Source organism: Panthera leo, chromosome B2, assembly GCF_018350215.1.
Source record: "Panthera leo isolate Ple1 chromosome B2, P.leo_Ple1_pat1.1, whole genome shotgun sequence".
Taxonomy (NCBI): domain Eukaryota; kingdom Metazoa; phylum Chordata; class Mammalia; order Carnivora; family Felidae; genus Panthera; species Panthera leo.
The window spans coordinates 104170818-104184169 of record NC_056683.1 but is presented as its reverse complement, the minus strand read 5'-3'; the positions used below and the strand labels follow the sequence as shown (position 1 = coordinate 104184169).

Sequence of the window (13352 nt, the reverse complement as noted above, 5' to 3'; positions counted from 1 at the left end):
GGTGTGGGCGAAGGAGGAGGAGGAGGGCGGGACGCGGCGGGCGCTGAGACTCGGCTAGAGGGAGGAAACCGCAACGTCACCAGAACCCGGGGAGGCGAGATGGGGAGGGGGAAACGGGGACCCCCTTCCCCGCCGGACCCCGACCTCCGGCCCGCCCTCCTTCTTCTCCGCTCCTCCTCTCCTGGGACTCGCGGCTCGGCGCTGAGTTCGGCCTTCCCCTCCACTGGGGCCCCAACTCCAGGCACCCCTGCCTTGCCGGGCCTCTTTGGCTCCAACTTGCTCTCGTTTCTAAGTGACCCACACGTTTCGGGTTCGACTCTGGAATCGCCCCGAACAGAAAGATACTTTTGGAGGCCCAGAGGGGAGGAGCTGATGCTTCCGTCCAGCCCGGGGAAGGAAATCGAGGAAAACGCGGAGAACCTTGCTTACCCGGGCTGTTGCCCACTCCCTCCCCTTCTCCACAACAGTTACTCCTCCTTTCCTCCAGCATTTGGTTTTACTCTCAGGAGTAAGGGAGGAAATCACCTACTTAGACGCAGTTCTCCCCTTTAACTGCACTAACGATCTTAAGATCACTAAAGCCGAAAGCACTGAACCCCGCAAACTGAACGGATTTTAATCATCAAAGGTAAAGGGGTCAGGGACAGAGCAGTTGTATGCAGTTTTTACCTTATCGCCCAGGCCCGCATGGCGGGGAGAGGGAGGGAGTAGGAAGGAGAGGACAGAGATCTCTTATCCAACAGTTTTTCAGGTGGAGGATTTATAACCTTAGTAGTAGTAGTCGTCGTCGTCGTCGTCGTCACAATCCCCCTTGGAGAAGTTTCCACTCTTTTCTTAAAGCAGCCACTGAGCGCAGCCTGGTCTAACCTGGCTCCAGGGAGGTGTTCTAAATGACCTAAGGCCTAACTTGCTTCCCTCCGTATTAGCGTGTAATCAAACCTACCAGAGCCAGGCTGTACAAAAGTGACAGATGTTTACCCATTCATTAGAATTGGAGATGTTTTACCTGAGAGCAGTGTCTTTTCTTCGTTCACTTCCAAGTGCTTTGTTTGAGCTCTAAAGGGCCACCTCCATTTCCCCTGTCCTCACAGGTTCTCAAGACCTTCAGAAAAGTTTCCACCAGGCCACATTAGGAAAAAAAAGTGGATGTCTCCTCTTATGCTTCTCTTTTTCAGAAAATGCATATGAAGAGAGATTACTTACCAATAGGTCAAGAGGAAGTGGTTTTATTAAATTTTTAAATGTTCACACAGGTAAACCACTGTTTTGCATAAACTTCCAAAAGGTTTAAAGGTGACCTGTGGGGCTGAGGAGAAAGGACTTTCTAATTTACATCTGGCTGTAATCTGGTTTAAATGCTTATCTTGCAGTTTCCTACCAGAGGATTTAGAAAACTGACTGCAGAGCTTCAGTTTCCTCATCTGTAATGTAGAGATACAATCCCTCCATTGAACCGTTATACCGAGGATACAATAAAAATAGCTAATATTTGAGAGTTACGACATGCCAGACACTGTGCTAAGGGATTTAAATGTATTAATTCAATTATTAGGATTAATTGTGAAAGTGCCTAGCTGTAAAAGGTAATCCAGAAGTTAATCTCCACTGATCTTCTCAAACTTGGGAGACACTTTAGAAAAAGCATCTGGTTTGATTTATTTAATTTCTCAACAAAGTAGTCATCTAGTTCAGTGTGTTTCCGACCTAGATCATTAAATTAGCAGAGGGGCTTTGATAAAAATACTTTTTTAATGAGGGCTCCATACCAAACCAATAAATCAGAATCTCTAGGGGTAGTATCTAAGCATAGGCATTTAAAAATCTCTTCCCAGGTAATCATAATGTGCAACCAGGATTTAGAACTCTTCAAAAGTGTCAGTACCCGTTGTCATTTGCTCCCCTCTTCACCCCCAGTTTTGCCTTCAATTGATTGGAATCTGTTTCTGGATAACATCTACTCTTGCAAAGCCTACCCCACACCCCCCACCCCATACAACAGGCCTCAAAGATCTGCCATTCTGGTGTTTTCCAGGAAGCATCTGGCACATCAGTTCCACAGAAGAGTGCTTCAGTGTGCCTGGGTACCTACCAACTCCATCAGCTCTTCCTCATCCTTTCTGAAAAGCTCTTGGAAGGCAGTTTTTTTGTCATCGTCCCTCTCAAAATGTGACCCCAACAATAAATGCAAGGTTTCATCCCAAATAACACACAGTAAAAAAATGGTTAATGGCTTTGTTCTAATTACGGTATTTCCTCAAGTAAATCCTGTGGGCTCATATGGCAGCAGTATTACCCTGATGACTCCTATATTACAATCCACTAAAATTCTGAAGCAGTCGTCTTTTTCACAACTGCCCAGAAACACACCTCTCTGACCTATACTCATTATTGCTGGTGTTCATCACTTAACATGTGATTGATTCCATTAAGTTCGATTGTGCTAAGTCAGGCCTCTTCTTCTAGCTTGTTGACATGTTGAATATCACTGATGTAATTGAGTAATTCTACCTTCCAATTTTGTCTTCTGCAAATTCGGTCTGTGTGCCGTGTCATCATTCAAGTCCTCATTCCCAGGCACTTTCCACTGCCAACTGACACTGAATCAGCACGCTGTTGATGAATATTCTCATCAATGGAGAATCCATGTGTTAATTATATTTTCTTTTGTCGTCCCAGAGCAGCAGCTAACGTGCATGTGTGTGTGGTGTCTTTGTGGAAATTAGTAAAAGTTACCCACCCTTACCCAGGCCAACAGATTAGGAAAAAGCAATTTCCACCACCCAGATACAGCTTAAACAACAGATGTGTTTTGTCTATTAGATGTCCTTGCTCTACTGGTGTAGCAATATTGTCAAAAAAAGGAAACAACTACTTAGTGAATTCTTGTTAACTTCTGGATTTCTTCCTTTTCTAAGTGCCCAGATACCATTTAAGAATTGGTTTATTAATTTTGTTCAAGATCTGTAAAAAGCCCCTTGTCTTGGCTTCAGGAATCTCGCGGCTTCTTTTTTGAAAATTGGAACTCTACTTCTCCATCTCCAGTCCTTTACTGTTCATCTCTCTCTGTGCTGATTTGAGATGAAAGTGATTATTTACAAACTCTTGGCTGAGATGTAATTTTTGGAGACGAGAAGTTAAGCTTTATAGAACTAGGTTATTTCCTCACAGATTCTTCACCTAAGTTTTCAAGCTCTTCCAATGTTCATTTCACTCTTTCGGTTAAAGGATTATTTTTTTCATGATAAAGAAGAAAAAAGGAATGAGTTCTGTTTGTCATCTATCTCGAGTAGGTGCATTCCTTCTATGTTCTTTTTGTCTGAACAAAACAAAAAATATATATAAACAAAATAAACTATATATATTTTTCTCCTTAGTTTATTTTTGGCTCTAGCCTAATGGACCCCAATTTTATGGGGCTGTTAAAAGTACATGGCTTATGTTCTCTTGTTTAATTCATTAAACTGAAATTTGCCCTTTAGGTTTTACTAACCAGCCAGCTGGTCCGTGACTGTACCATTGCCTCAGTCCTTGAAATGCTTCTTTTTTTCCTCCCTGAGGCCAAATTAATCTATTTGTAAAACTGCCTTATCCTACACCTAAAAGATTCATCCTTGAGTCACTGAAAAGGTATGATCATTTTGGTTTGCTCCAGCCTGACTGCACTTGAGGTATACTTAGTGATAGTCTTCAGTTCCCCATTTCTGAGCATTCAGTCCTGGCCAAGACACCCACCAGATGTTTTCTCCAACCCCCCATACTCAGGCCTGCAGTCTCCCTGACTTGTCCAGTGCCAACCTGCCCCTCTCCATTACCTAGACTGTTCTCTTGCTACTGCTTCACCTCTAGATGACTCAAGCTTCCTGAACTTAGTTTTCATCAGTAAAACAAAACATTTACCTATGTTATTAATCATAACTGAGTGGCACCTTCTCCATCCTCAGTCACAATTTAAGGCTTTTATATATAATTCTTCTTCAGGTACGTATCTCCTGGCTTCACAATCTTCTAATAGATGAAGTATGCCAGCCACTTCCATATGTATCTCATTTTACCCTCACAGGCATTGATGTCAGCATTACTATGCCCATTTGAGTGGAAACAGGCTCAGAAAGTGGAAGTGAATTTCCCAAGCTATAAATGGCTCAGACCACATAGGATTAAGTTTTCTGGTGTCAAATACAGGCTCTTTCCACTAAATCCTTTGACCTGTACTAACTTCATATCTAAAACCCCACTTACGGTTTGAATGTCCTCAGGTGAAAGTTTTTCTCCATTCTCAACCGACTTTTGAAATAGATGATTTTTATATCACTGATTTGTTTTAAACCACCCACAGTGTTCCATACACCTACTAAGTTACAGCACTGTTCTCTGAAATTAAACAAATGATTATTGATACTTGCCACATGAATGACTGAAATTAAGTTTATTTTTTTGAGTCATGAAAAGAACCAAAAGTAGTTTAAGTATTTAATATTTTTCTTAAGCATGGCTTTTGAGAACTACAAAGAATGTTTAGAGTTTAGAAAGTTTAGAAAATGGATGTTTATTGAGGCTTGATTTAATTTGGTGATTCCTTATAGCAGGAGCTTGGACAGTATTTAACCTTCTTCTTTTTACCAAACTCTGGCTTCTTCTAGAAAAGTGCAGTTAAGGAAGAATTGCCTTAAGAAGGTTCTATTTATTTCTAAGTACTATTGTTGGAAATGTAGCCTGGGGAAGTAATACTTGATTTCAGTATTGGCTGAACTAGTTTAGTTGTTTTCAGATTGTTTCAAGTTTCTGCTTGAATAATAATAAATTGAAATTAAAAATAAATTGAAAAATAATAAAATACAATGAAACATTTAACAGCTAGGCTATTCAGGACTTTGTCTTCTGCCAATGAGATTAACTGTATTAAGCAAAGAAAATCTTGGCTGTTTTGCATTTATAGTATCTTTCAGATGATCTTTTGGGTAATAGGAATAATTGCCAGTTTGCTGATGTTAAACCTAAATATGTAATCCAACGACATTTTCTATACCTTTTTTCTAACCTAACTCCAAAGAACAGATTGTTTCCTCTAGTTCTAGTTTTTATCATTTTTATAAATAATGCCATTTTGGAGTGGCCATTTTTGCTCTTCGTGGCCACATGGAAAAATACTGGTGTTTTTAAAACATGCTAAAACAGCAAAATTTAAAAACCCAACTAAAGTCTAACAGAGAACCAGCATTTCTTAGAAGCACTAATCATCTATGCAAGAAAGAGGAACACTTGGAATAATCATATGTCAACCCTTTCATTTTCCAAAGAAACTGAGGTTAGCATAGGTGGTGATTGCCAGTTCCTGCTAATTACCGGTAGAGATGGGAAAAGAAGTCAGGCCTCCTGGTTCCTGGTTACGTGTTCTTTTTCCCACTTCTCTCTGCTGCATCATTGGCCAAGAAAATGTAACTAACTTCTCCTTTCGAGGTTCTTGTATTCTACATGAGCTGTGGCAATTTATTTAAAATTTTGAATTTGCATTCTTTCTATTAACAAAATGTGGATGCACAAGGAAAAATAAGCTTTATTTTTGGAGAAAATCAAATGTCTACTCAAATATAAATATAAATGGATGGCACCCTTTGTTTAAGCATTGTTAAACTAGATGCTGTATGTTACATTTCCCACTGACAAGTGGGTGAAATATGCTCATCACCACCTACTTAACAATTGCTATCTAACCAAGTTCCTGGCCTTGAGGTGAGATCCTCAATAAAGTTTAACCTCAGTAAAGTTTTACCTCAATAAAGTTTGAGTCATTTATCCTCATTACCTCACTATACCTGGAATTTTTAAGGCATTCAAAAGTTTTAACAAACTTTCATGTTTTTATTGCATGAATCAATTGTCTACATTTCCTGCTATTATACAAGAAGGATAATGCTAGATGGCAATGTTTCTATTCATAGTGGGCAGATTACCACTACAGTGTGAAGATCAGCCACATGTATGTACATCTATACACATATGTGTATACATAATGCACACACACACATTTTATGATCAGTCATTAAGCATGTGTCAACAAATAGCAACTATTATGGAACACAGAACACAGAATACAACATTCTTGGATTGTACTGCAACAAAAAAGCCACTTAAAGTGAATCTGCCTGAATTAAACAAATTAAAGTTGTTTGGGGGAAATGAATGGGTCAATGCTGGAAATGGAGAGTGTTAAGTTCTAGGACTAAATCTTTCACAATCCAGCATGTGACCCCAGAAGAATTTTTTTCTCCTCCTATAAATCTGGAAAATTCAGCAATAGCATACATGATAACTAGGGCAAACCGCTTAACCTCTTTGAGTCTCGGTGTCCTTAGCTGTAAGTTAAAGCAATTGGCCTTGATCAGTGGTTCTCAGTCCTGTTTATATATCAGAACCACCCAGGAAACATTAAAAAATAATAACGTCCTGCACTACCCTCAGACAAATTGAAACAGAATTCCTGAGGGATGTGGCTTAGGCTAGTAGTACTCAAAATGTGGTCTAAGGACCACCAGCATCAGCATTACTTGATATATTAGTCAGTTTGGGCTGCCACAACAAAATGCCATAAACTGTGTGTCTTAAACAAGAGAAGTTTATTTCTCACAGTTTGTGGAGGCTAGAAAGTCCAAGATCAAGGTGCTGGCAAGTTCAGTTTCTGAGGGAGCTCTCTTTCGGTTTTCTCACATGTGTCCTCATGTGGCCTTTCCTTGGGGCATGCATGTATAGAAAGAGCTCTTTCTCTCTTCTTCTAAGGCCAATACTCCTATGGGATTATGACCCCACCTTTATGACCTCATATAAAGGTAATTTTCAAAGGTAATTCAGGTTAATTTATTTTTCTTTATATTTTTTTCTTTATTATTTGTATTATATTACAGTATTGTAATCATTTTAATATGAATATTTTTGGGTTGGAATTAATTTTTGGAATTAATCATCTGAGTTTCCATTATTTCTTATGGGGAAATTCGCTTTGATATAAGTGCTTTAGATTACAAGCATGTTTCTGGAACAAGTTATGCACACAAACCAAGGTTTTACTGTATTTAGAAAATCTCAAAAAGGTCACTCAACCATATAAATAAAGGAACTATGAGTATTTCTTAGTATTAAAACTTATGTTCTGAGTTATATAATTTTAAATTCTCTTTTGATACGAGGACATAAATGGCTAAAACTGTAGATGCCACTTCCCTCACAAACTTATAATAATAGTTGTATACAAATGAAGTTTTAAAATATCTCAAATCACCAGAGGTATGACCAGTGAATTCAATTATGTCAGCACAAAAGTTAGCACATAAAAGTAGAAAACACAACCCCTTGATATTTTTTCTTTTCTCTTCCAGGCACATGAAACAGTTAAAAACTCAACAGTTAAAAACTTCAAACTCATCAGAGAGAGACAAGTAACCAACGAATGAAAACTAAAAATCTCCATAATAGTCCTAGGGTTTAATAGGAGAGTTATTAAGAATAGTATTTGAGGGACACCTGGGTGGCTCAGTCAGTTAAGCATCTGACTTCAGCTCAGGTCATGATCTCACAGTTTGTGAGTTTAAGATTCGCATTGGGTTCCATGCTGACAGCTTAGAGCCTAGAGCCTGCTTCAGATTCTGTCTCTGTCTCTCTGCTCCTTCCCCACTCGTGCTCTCTCTCTCTCTCTCTCTCAAAAATAAATAAAGATTAAAAAAAATATTTGAGTAGTTGGCTTAATTAGAATTCTGTTCTGATAAGGCTAAGGTGGGAACATTTCCTTTTTTTTTTAATGTTTATTTATTTTGAGAGAGAATACACATGGCGGGGGGAGGGGTGGGGCACAGAGAGAGAATCCCAAGCAGAATCCACACTTTCACTAACCATGAGATCATGACCTGAGCCAAAATCAAGAGTCAGACACTTAACCCAGACACTTAAACGACTGAGCCACTCAGGAACCCTGATGGCAACCTTTTCACACATATGAATATGTTAAATATCCATACTGGTGGTCACAAAGCAACTGGAGAGTTAACATCAAACTGATCCATCTACTCTGAAATCCATACTCTGTTGGAAGGGGGCTAATGGTGTCACCTCTGTTTACAAGTCCTTCAAACACTAGCTTTCAAAGATTTTCTGCATCTTTAAATAAGTAAACATTACCAGGGAAATTATAAGTAAAATGCTAGAGTACATGTCGAAATGTAACTCTTTCCAAATGCAGATACAGGATAATATTCCTTCTCTATAAGCAAGTTTTTTAAGTAAAACATAATTTGGTAGCGAGTTGTTTGAAAACAATGCTGCCACATGAATTCTGCTTTTATTGGATGTTGCTAAGAATGAACATGGCCTCACAATTTAACCTAAGAGATCTTGCTTCACAAGTCAAAGATATCATTTTATGAGGAAAGCAAACTATATTAACACTTAGAACCACAGACAAGCTGAGATTAACCAATGCTTAAGAGAACAGGAAATATTATGGAATTTTGATTTGTAATAATATTGCAAAACTACCAGCCGTTTCCACTTAACTACATGACCTGTTATATATACTGTATTGAAATGAAAGATCTGTATCACAGTTTCTATTTTGAGTGTGAAAGAATAGTACTAACTTTTACATGTCCCTGACCTATCAGATGTCATTCTCTGAAAGCTAAGAAGGTTCTGAATGCCACTAATATGAAAACAGTATTTACTACATATAGGAAACAAAACCTATGACTATAGTAGCCAAACTAAAATTATAAATAGGAAGATATATTTAAATTTGATCATGATGGCTTACAACTACTGAAATCCACAAACTGATAACAATGGTTATTTTTAAATTTTTTAACGTTTATTTTTAAGAAACAGAGAGACACAGAGCATGAGCATGGGAGGGGCAGAGAGAAGGTGAGACACAGAATCCGAAGCAGGCTCCAGGCTCTGAGCTGTCAGCACAGAGCCCGACTTGGGGCTCAAACTCACAAACTGTGAGATCATGACCTGAGCCGGAGTCGGCTGCTCAACCGACTGAGCCACCCAGGTGCCCCAACAATGGTTATTTTCAAATTGTATTTTACTACTAGGAAGCTGAGCAAAATATACTGTTCATATTCAGTGAGGAAATTGTTAAAATACCATTCTAAACATAAAATTTTGTTTTTATTGCAAGAAGCATCGTCAGAACTGTATGTATTTTCTTAGTTCAGAAATCCATAAGCAAGTCTTATTTGCCAGCTTTACCAGAAACTGAAGCAGAATATGCCTGTGTCTTTCTTTTCCCAATAAGCAGAATAAATGTAATGAAGGATAAGTCAGAAAATGTAAGTAATTTTTGGCCTCCATATTTGTAGGTGATTTTTGTTGCTTTGATATTGAGATGGCAAATGATAGCTCAATTATTCTGGATCAACAATTTAAAAAGTACCATATTCTATATCCTGAGTGGGTGAGTGAAGTGTCAGAACTGTATAGGGAAGCAATATTTCTCATGATACCTTCTCCTTCTGCTTTTACATATTAGAAAGTTTTCACTTTAAATTTTTGTTAATGGTTTGGTAGTCCTGCTCAGAAGTATAAACAAGTCTCATTGGCTACTGATCTCCAAGCACATGCTTGAGGTATGATACATGAAAGACAGTATCGGCACAGGTGCCCAAACTTTTCTACAACATTTTTCATTTAATGCACCGTTGACAGTCTGTTCCCATCAAGGCAAGCCTTTTGAGGAGCTGACATTCTATTTGCCTCTTCTGCTGGATGGCATCGGTGGGGAGGAACATCAGCCAGGTTTGGCCCAGAGAACTTGGAGCCATCCAGGCAAAGGCCTCTGATAATTCATCAAAATGTCTAGAAGACTTAGTAATACCTCCTCTTTGTATGTCTCTACCCATAGCTTTAAAAGGCAAAAAACCAATATAGGAGTTGTGGGAGGAAGAGATTGTGAAAGAAGGATGTCATCGCACCAGCAAACTTACAGGAAGTCTTCCCCTATTCAGTCTATCAAGAAATCCTAAGATTGTCTAATAATCTAAGGATTAGGATCCTTAGGATTTTAGGATTGTCTAAATCCTAAATCTAATAATCTATTTCTGATAGTTCCCCTGAGGCGGATTTTCTTCATGATTTTTAAAAATTTATTTAATTATTTGGAGAGAGAGAGGGAGAGAGAGAGAGAGAGAGAGAGAGGGAGAGAGAGAATCCCAAGTGGGCTCCCTATTGTCAGCACAGACCCGGATGTAGGGCTCGAACTCACAAACTGGGAGATCATGACCTGAGCCAAAACCAAGAGTCGGACGCTTAATTGACAGAGCCACCCAAGCACTCCTCTTCAAGTTTTTTGTTTGTTTGTTTGTTTGTTTGTTTGTTTGTTTGTTTGTTTTGGAGAGTGTGAGCAGGAGAGGGACAGAGAGTGGGGGACAGAGGATCTGAAGTGGGCTCTGTGCTGACAGGCTGACAGCAGCAAGCCGGATGTGGGGCTCCAACTCCTGAACTGGGAGATCAAGACCTGAGTCAGAGTCTGGCACTCAACCAACTGAGCTACACAGGTGCCCCAAGCTTTTTTAAAGCTAAAAACTAATACAGATATACAGATGATAGACAGTAGATGATAGACAGATGATAAAGATATATACATAGATATATATAAAACAAAGGTCTAGAAACCAACATTTATATTTTTTTATTTTAGTGTATTTCATTTAAAAACAGATTCTGGTTGACAAATAGATTTCAAGACCAACTAAATAGATTGCAACTTGTAGCTTAAAAACACTGCACTGGGCGTATCCTGTATGTGAAGAAAATATCTTTCATGTTTACTTTTAGAGTTTAAGGGTACAGGCCTCTAAGAAATATGAAACTGAAACAAAGTCTTCTGAATTCTTTCCAACTCTAGTAAATCTGGCCATTAAACACATAGGAAGATACCTTGATGCTTTACCCAAACAAGAAGACAAATTTGCTTAAAAACAAATACCGTGTGGCATTTAGAAGCCTACTCATACTGGCTGGAAGAGAAGGAAACAGTGGTAAATAGGTAAGGTTTAAAGGGCCTTTATGATTTTCCCAAGGGCCACATAGATCTAACAGGAAGATTATGTGTTTGTGAAGCACACCAATAAATTGTGCAAGAGTTAGAGCTGTAAGTCACCTGGGGTTCCCTACAGCCTAGAAATCATTCAATTCATCAAATGAGAAGTTCATCAAATGACAAGATCCACCTGGATGATCATGAGTCATCAGTTCTTGCCACTGGGAAAGATACTTCCAAAGACACCCCATCCCAGACTGTACCCCCATATTCCCTCACTACCTCATCTCCGGTTTTTAGTAACTAAAGAAAAGCTCTTCCCCTTGACAAAGCTAGAGACTTAAAAACTCTTCTCACCTCCTCCATTTATAAATAATTGTATGGTAGTATGGTGATGATATTGTGATCTCTAAACATGTCATCTATTGATTATTATTTTCATTCTTTTCATTGAGTAAATATGTTTATGGCCAGAAAGAATCAGCAGCAGTAAAAGACTCCTGTAAGCGATGAGAGAAAGAGGGTCATGATCAGAAAGTTTTGCTACATTCGATACAGACAGGACTTTGGAGTCAGGCAAGGAAGACTCTCCTGCCTTCTGCCAGAGGCAAGAATTCAACTAGACAGTAAAAGTACTGAAACTAGAAATTTTTTTGTGACCTAGGCCTGAGAAATCCTGAAACCAGATTTATTCACATATTCTTATTTATGTGGGGCATTTTAATTTATCAGTGACTTGGGTTGATTATTCTATAAATTCTATACTTGACAGCTAAGCTTAAATCTAAGGAATCCAGAAGGATATACATCAAAATGCAAAGACCTCCGCCAGGTATTTCTTTTCATCTTCACTCACTTTGACACACATAAATGGATTTTCATACATTTTGGACTCATACATACATGGATCTCAACAGACTTGGAATCATCCAGGGAAGTAGATCCCTGGAATGTACCATTGAGAACAGCAAATATTCCTATGGGGGTCGGGGAGGAGGATTCTAGAAATATTTTGGATGCTACCAATAATATTATTTTCTTAAAATTCTCAAATTTTTTATTAAAGGATGAGAGAAAAGGAAAAAATAGTTTTTGCCTTTTAGAAAAAGTCTTATACAAGCAAGTCTCTGCTGATGCCATGTAAAAAACAACTTGTTTTTATGTCTAAAGGGCAAGAGCCAGGGAGTGGCTCACCACCCATCAGCACTTGACCCTTCTGAAGAACGAACTAGCACCGGAGAAGGAAAGAGAAGAAACACTGTGTTGTGGATGCCAGAGAAAACCAGGATGTAATAGACATTGGGGGGAAAACATTATTAAGGAATTTCTAAAGTTCACACTTCTTAATTAGCTAGACAGTTTTTGTTTGTTTGTTAGTTTTTTGAGCCATACTTTGGAAAAATACCAAGACCTCACTAAAACCACAGTTCCGTGTAGAGTCAAAACTAGAAATTAATGTGAGATGGTGAAAAGAGGAGATAGTAACTTAAGGCCAAAATGTGACTCTTTAGTAATGAATTTTGGAAGCACTACCTATGCAGACAGCAGCCCATGAGCAGAGACTGCAATAGAGGCTATGGATGGTGAAACTTTCTATGCACCAGACTTACAGGAACCCTGAAACACTCAGTATAGCTACTGCAGCCAAACACAAGCAGCAGGGGAGAGAGAAGTTAGCACTGGACAGGGATCCAGGTATATGGGATTCAGGAACATCCTGGCTCTGCCATCAATTCAGGTGACCTAAATAAGTCACTTCAAAAAAAATAAATAAAATAAGTCACTTCACCCACCTGGGTGCCAGTATCCTCATTTATGAAACGAAAGGGTTGTATCATCTACAAGAGTCCTTGAACTTTAGAATTTTATGACTCAAAATTCCTGAGCCATGGGACAAATGACTTCCAGATCAGAACTATCCAGCAGAAATATAATGCAAGCCACATACGTAATTTTAAAAGTTTAGTAGCTACATTAAAATATGCAAAGTGGGGGGGGGGGGGTGGCTCAGTCAGTTAAGCGTCCAACCTGGGCTCACGTCATGATCTCACACTTCATGGGTTTGAGCCCTGAGTCAGGCTCTGTGCCGACAGCTTGGAGCCTGGAGCCTGCTTTGGATTCTGTCTCACTCTCTCTCTGCCCCTCTCCCACTTGCACTCTATCTCTCTATATCAAAAATAAATAAACATTAAAAGAATTAAAATAAAAGGGGAGGGGTGCCTGGCTGGTTCAGTCAGTAAAGTATGAGACTCCTCATCTTGGGATTGTAAATTTGACCCCACATTGGGTGTAGAGATTAAAGTAAAATCTTAATAAAAAAAAT

General features: G+C 38.9%; 1 protein-coding gene and 1 long non-coding RNA gene across 2 annotated transcripts in view; one reads left to right on the top strand and one right to left on the bottom strand.

The window, feature by feature from the left end:
* The window catches only part of DSE (dermatan sulfate epimerase), a 79534-nt gene extending 78767 nt beyond the window's left edge, over nucleotides 1-767 (bottom strand). Inside the window, exon 1 of the mRNA XM_042939661.1 lies at nucleotides 670-767. The gene's annotated coding sequence lies outside the window, so the exon portion shown is untranslated. The remainder of the gene's footprint in view (nucleotides 1-669) is intronic.
* On the top strand, nucleotides 1-12817 carry LOC122220309. The gene is made up of 4 exons (XR_006202793.1): nucleotides 1-628; nucleotides 10895-11035; nucleotides 11802-11861; nucleotides 12200-12817. It is a non-coding gene; the product is annotated as an uncharacterized LOC122220309 (long non-coding RNA).
* The last annotated feature ends 535 nt before the right edge of the window (nucleotides 12818-13352 follow it).